The following is a 6,700-nucleotide window of genomic DNA, read 5'->3' as shown; positions in this document are numbered from 1 at the left end:
AGATACATCTTTTTGACAACGTGGATGCAAGCTGTGTCTTCTGGTTTTTAGCACCATGTATTCCATATATGATCAATTAATTATGACTAAATCTTTTTTTTATTTTTCTTGTCTAAAATCATTTTATTTGAAGGAATTGAAAAAAAACTATTAACTTGTTTTATGTAGTTAACGTTAAAATTTGTCACTTTTGATCAAAATAGCAGATAGATGATGTTCCACGTTCGTAACATCTGAAACCTTCAGTCTACAAATCGTAATACCAACCGATATAATTGGAAGCTTTTTTCAATTAAGTTATTACAGCTTGGAGGTTTTCAGTGTCAGATTTACTATACCTCCAATAAAGTCTGGAATTTTGATAAAATATCTGAAATTCTTTCACTTCTACAGCCCTGCTCGTGATTCCTCCAAGAGTGGCAGCAAACCCTCTCGTGGTGATGAAGGAAAACGCGGTAGACGAACTAAGACACCAACCCGGAAAGCAATTGAAGCAGATGATGAACTCATACCTCCCACTGGTTAGTTATCTTGTTAATGTACGTAGGAATATAAAAAGATATAAAGCAAGATTGGCTTATCATAATAAAGCTGTAGATTAAAACTTTGAAAAAAGAATGTGTGAAAAACCTGGCAAACCAAACAGTTCGTGGTAACGAACGGTAGTAAGGAGCGACCCGGCTCAATAGTAACCGAAACTCTAAAAAACGGAATTTTGTTACCAATAGTTACATCAGAAGAATCGCATTTTAATGGTGATTTGAAATATATAAGTTTCATATTTATTCTTGAGGAGGAGGAGTTGAGTTGAGGAGAGCTGTTCCCTCCTCAACGCTTTGCTCTTTACGCTAAAGCGTTTTACTGTTTTAAAAAGTAGTGTTGAGAGAAAGAGTCAAACTTTAGCGTAAAGAGCGGGGCGTTGAGGAGGGAACAGCCCCTTTCATATATGGATTAATTTCTGTTCGTTTTAAGTTTTAATGTTGCTGCTTACTTTCAGTTAAAAAAAACTAGTTGTTTTTTTTAATTTAATCAATATGTTGAAACGAAAGTTTTGCCTGTATGCAGCACGGAATCCTCAGCGTTGAGAAAGTAAGAATTTCAAACACATTTAAAAAAGAAAAAGAAGAATTTGTCTTTGATTTTAGATTTTATTTTCATTTTTAATTTGTTTTCTTTTAATAATACTTTGTTACACTTAATACAGTATTTTTTTTTTTTTTATAAGGTAATGCGTTCTTTGGAAATATTTCTAACGTTCCGAATTGTTCCAGAATAAATATTTTCTTACCAACCCGGCTACCCAGATGTACTGTACAAAAATGTGTTTTCAGGCTAAAAACGGTCTCGTATTTATTCAAAAAATCCGTATTTCACGCCAGTTAAACGCTCATTTTGAGCGTTTTTTAAGGTTCGCTGTTAAACTTGAGCGATTTGCTCATTTTCTTGGATTGTTTTTTTTAAGACTTGCGGACTTACTAGTTCATTTAATATGCTACTTGATAGTTTGACAAGCAAGTTATCTTTACTCTTTGTCAACGTTTTAGAAATTTAAAATAATTTGCCAAGAATACGCAACCTTTTCTGCGAAAAAGCCAGCTTATCATTTGTTCGAATACGCCCTTAAAACGCTTAGAATTATTCAACGGATCCTTAAAAACAGCCTGAAACTAGAAAACTTGTGATTGTTCCTACCTTTTTGTATGTAATTTTTTCAAAATAAATGTTCTTTGAAATTTCGTCTTATTTTCTAAAAATTAAAGCGTCACATTTCTTTAATGTCATTCTAGTTATCCGATTTTCAAATCGAAACTTCAGCCTCTCCAGAGTTTTATGTGGCTGTCAAACTTAAGAGTTTTATTTACTTGTCCAACTTATAATCGTCAAATTATCTTTCTAGCTGATTTCGGGCCCACCCCCCCCTCCCCTACCCTGAAATTACCCTTTAGTTTCTAGGCACTTCTTATTCAAGGCTGTTCAAAATTATTCGTAAACAAACTATTATCATTTGGTCCCCTAAATGTTTTGTTGCTCCCCCGCAAAAAAACTGGTATCTCTGGTATAAAGCTGATTGTAGATTTCATTTTGTAAATATTCGTTCGCGAAGTAAAAATATTAACTTCTAAATAGTCAAAAACAAAAATTTAAACTTTTTAGAAATGGTAATATTGACGGGAATAATACTCGGTTGGCAACAGTGCTAACGAGAACATTCAAGGCTAAAGAGTATAACTAAGATAAGAAATTCAAGCCCGCAAATATGTTAAACTGACAAGATTGCCAAATCGGTTGCCATTAGGGGCTTTTATTTTCTCTCTTTTTCATGGAGTTTAATAGAGCCATATTGAATTGTATTTGACAGGGGAACTTAATCAGCGGTGGTCTTCTATGACATTTATGTTCTCTATTGAGAACACAATTGAAAAGGTATGTGCAGTAAGTCAAAATGTGTTATATTATGCTGTTAGAAAAGCAGAAACATTGAATAGAAATAGAAAGGGTATGTGCAGAAAGTCAAATGTGTTATATTATACTGTTAGAATGTATAGGAAAGCAGAAAAAGCGGATAAACTGGAAAAACGCCAATCAGGTTTTATTTTCTTCTCTCTCTCTTATTAGTTAAAAGTTGTTTGTACAAATAAAAAAAATTGAACCTATTAGACAAAGCAAAGACAATTCTTGATATGAAAAGTGTGTTTTCACAACTGCCTATGCAAGCGAGAAAACACAATTTAACCTATTTTGAAAAAAAGCCCTTCAAGTATTTTGATTACCAATTAAAATACAAAAGAACTTTACCAGTGTTATATTTCTACATGGTTTGAGGAGAGAAAAATTCATCAGAAATATTTGGATATATAGAAGTATTATTCTATATATTGCATATATCTATATATTCTATATATATCTATATATATTCTATATATATATATCTATATATTATATATATATATATATATATATATATATATATATTTTTTTTTTTTTTTTTTTTTTTTTTTTTTTTTTTTGTGTTTGTGCTGTAGCATTGGTGATTTCTCTTTTCATGATATATATATATATATATATATATATATATATTCTATATATATATTCTATCTATATATTCTATACCCAGGGCCGGATCTGAATCTTTAACGCTACTTGGCCCGAGCTTTTTTGCCGCTCCGTTTTTATGAGATTTTTAAGGAAATACCCGAAAATTCTGAGATAGTGGAACCACTGAACACAACAAAACGGATGAACCAAAAGTAATGAAAGAGGGAGTTGTGGTCACAGAATTCACGGAAAAGTGGCCACGGAATTCCTATGTTGTTTTAAATTTTTCTGAGAATAGGCAGTGGCACGACGGAGTGCACCTGGCACTTGGACGATAAATAACATCAGTCCAGTTTTTACTAAGAAAAAATCACTCAGTGTTGATTAGTTGCGCCCCCTAGTATTTTGCGCCCCTAGACCGGGCCTAGTGTGTATTGGTAAATCCAGGCCTGTTTATACATATATATATCATCTCTACAAAGAGTGTATATCCTATGTATAGAATAGGGTTGGGCGCATACGGAGGGCATCAGTGTTGAACCTTACTCTTGAAATTCTAACTTATCTCGAATTTCTGGGCACTTCAAATAGATGTACACTTTCATTTATTTGTTAAATTTTTTCCAGAGAAATTTCCTACGCATTGTTTTTGGCATACTGACTGGCCGTACCTCAAAGAATAGACTGTATGAAAAGCATGGCTCAATCATGCTTTCTAGGGCTACAATGAGAGAAAAGTTAAGATGGCTAGGGCACTTTCTGCGGATGAAGGATGACAGATTACCGAAAATAGTCCTTTTGCCCAACCGTCTAGGACTAGACGGAAAGTAGGTCGTCCGTAGTTGGGGTGGGAGGGTGTCATAAAGAAATATTCAAGGGAAATAGGAACTTCCTGGGATGGCGTACAGAAGGAGGCTTTGAATAGATTGGATGGAGCAGGAGCTTGCGTAGCTGTATTGGGCTCAGGCGGCTTGGAACTGCAGAGAGTTGTTAGTAGTAGTAGTAGTAGTAGTCTGGTTCAAATCATGGATAAATTTGTTTCTTGTGATTGGCCGCCCCTTAAAAAAAAGAAGAAAAAAAAGAAACTTGTGTGTCTATCTGTACGGACATGATCATTTAAAATATTTTTGGTCCCGCCTTAACATTCTCAGTTTTTTAGGCGAGTTTGCAAAGTAGTGAATATGAACCTTTTTTCGTTTTAAAATGAGAAGATTAGAACTTAAAGAATGGGAAGGGCTGATATTGAGAGTCTAGAAGCTATTGTTTCTTTTTTTAAAGGATTATTAAGGACCTTGTTAGATTATTGACGGTGACAAGCTTAAAAGGTTTGTTTTGACTCAACAAAATTTACTAGCCTACTAATTAACTAAATGTAAAAAGTTGAACATTGGTAATTGAGATAGGTTAAATAAAAAAAGAAAAATTAAGTGATAATAATGAAGGCTAAACCTAAACTAATCTAGATTTTGTTGTTTCTAGTAAGACGTTTAAGACCAAGAAAAAAAATGAAGAGGATGTTTCTAAAGTGGAAGCTAGTGAAGAAACGAAAGAAAATCAAGGCGATTCTACTATCCTAACAAGTGAATTCCCAGTTTCAGCAACCCCAACCAAGAAACCCCTGGGTCAGGTCCCTAAGTCATCAAAGAAGCTATTCACCGCATCGTATGACCCTTTAGATTGTTCCCCAGTTTCTTCTGTCGCTGAAGAGCCGGCGCATCGTCTAGTTGAGAAGAAACTGACTCGAAAAGCTTCTAAAAAGTGATTGTGATACATGTGTGACTTCGTGCCAAAAGTGACTTTTATTGTTGTTGCATTGTTTAATTGAATCTGAATGCGTGGAATAAAATTTTACTTTTATAACACATGTATTTTCACTTTTATAACACATGTATTTTTAAAGGTCATCAAAGGTCAGGACCCTCTAGAGGGAGAGGGAGTGGAGGTAGGTACTTCTAAATACCTTCTCATGACATACTTTAGCCTGTAGACCCATCCCCGAAAGTTTCAGTCTCCAAACCTAACCCCTTTCTGAGATAGCAAGAAGTCACTAAACTAGAATTTTATTATCTCCTAACCTAACCATTTACCAAGGCAGCAAAAAGTAGCTTGTCTAGAATTTGACTTCCTACAGTTTCCTGTTATATCAACTTCAGCTGATTTCTTTAATTTTTATATAAAATCCTCCATCAGATTTCATCAACAGAATCATTAGATGATCCACAAAAATTGTTAAAAGCAGTTTCCTAGCCTAAACCTAGGCTACTTTATAGAAAAGAAAGAAACTAGGCTATTAAGGCCTACACGATACTTAAAATAAAAGCTAACCTCCTAGAACCCATCTTATTTGGACACTCGATAGAGTGGCGTTTTTGGGTAGCTAGAACAGAATCATTAGTTAATTATAGGAGCCTGATTAAGCCTATTCCATTAATTTCTTCTAAACACGTTTAAAAGGCTTTGGGCTACATAATGCGTCATCGCTTTGAATCAAAGACATACCGTGACCAACTAATCCTAGATGCCACTACTTGTTGAAATGGAACCACTCAGTAAGGATATAAATGACAAGACATGTGATGGCGCAGTAGGTTTGATTTTGGCTGAGTAACGCGGGGCCCAGAGTTCAAACTAAGCTGTACAAAACTGCCTGGCTAACGCAAGGACCTTACTAGTTAAAAAGTGTGGATAAACCAGTACAAACACAATTATATCATAGTCAAAACATAGCCTGAAACAACAAAAACAATTGCAAGTTCTGAGGAACACTAAACGCATTTAAAAGAAGGATTTTACCAAAAAATTCACCATTCACCCAAAGATTCTCTTCTCTTATCAATGTAGAGTCCAATTTTAATTTCCTCCTTCTACGACGTTGGTGAGTTTTGTCACGCTAGACTTTCATCCCAAATTGGCTCAGCACTACAAGCAAATTGGTCCTCAAATTGGTCAAAATCATCAGGAAGAGACCTATTATTAACTAATTTTGTTTTTAATGTAAAGGTTGCACCCCAGAAAAATACCTCAGAATAATTTACCATTACCATCTTTTTTTCGTTTTCATTCATTCAAAAATTAAGATTTACATCAATCATTGACAACAAAGTAACTAAGACATATATTTTTAAAGTTCCGAGAACTATTACTGATCAAAACTCATAATATAAAATTTCCAGTCGCAAGTAATTGCAGCTGCAAGTAACTAGAGTCATAGTCAAAAGTAGCCTCAGTCGCAAATAGTCACAGTCACCCGTGGTCGCAGTTGCAAGTAGTCACAACATAAGTAGTAAATGGTTGCAGTCGCCAGTAATTCCATTCAAAATAGTTACAGTTACAAATAGTCAAGTCACTGTCGCAAGTAGTTGCATTCACAAGCGATTAGAGTCGCAATTAGTCACTATCAGAGTTAAAAGTAGTCGCAGTCACAAGTAGTCACAGTCGTAAGCGATTGTACTTACAGGTGCGAGTAGTCCCACTCTCAGTCACAAGTAGTTGCAATCATAAGTGGTCATATTTGAAGTCGTGGTCACAACTGGTTGCAAGCAGTCACAGTTACAGTCAACAGTAGTCGCAAATGGTCACAGTCGTAGTCACGAGTAATTGCTATTGTAAGCAGTCACAGTTGCAAGTAGTCATGGTCAGAAGTATACACAGTTACAAGTAGCTG

At 34.8% G+C, this 6,700-nt stretch overlaps 1 long non-coding RNA gene across 1 annotated transcript; it reads left to right on the top strand.

Annotated features, from left to right (window-relative positions):
- The first annotated feature begins 349 nt into the window (after positions 1 to 349).
- LOC136030569 (uncharacterized) lies at positions 350 to 4,898 on the top strand. The gene is made up of 2 exons (XR_010618344.1): positions 350 to 521; positions 4,516 to 4,898. It is a non-coding gene; the product is annotated as an uncharacterized LOC136030569 (long non-coding RNA).
- The last annotated feature ends 1,802 nt before the right edge of the window (positions 4,899 to 6,700 follow it).

This window comes from Artemia franciscana, chromosome 8, assembly GCF_032884065.1.
Source record: "Artemia franciscana chromosome 8, ASM3288406v1, whole genome shotgun sequence".
NCBI classification, from domain to species: domain Eukaryota; kingdom Metazoa; phylum Arthropoda; class Branchiopoda; order Anostraca; family Artemiidae; genus Artemia; species Artemia franciscana.
This window is presented reverse-complemented; position numbering and strand designations above follow the sequence as displayed.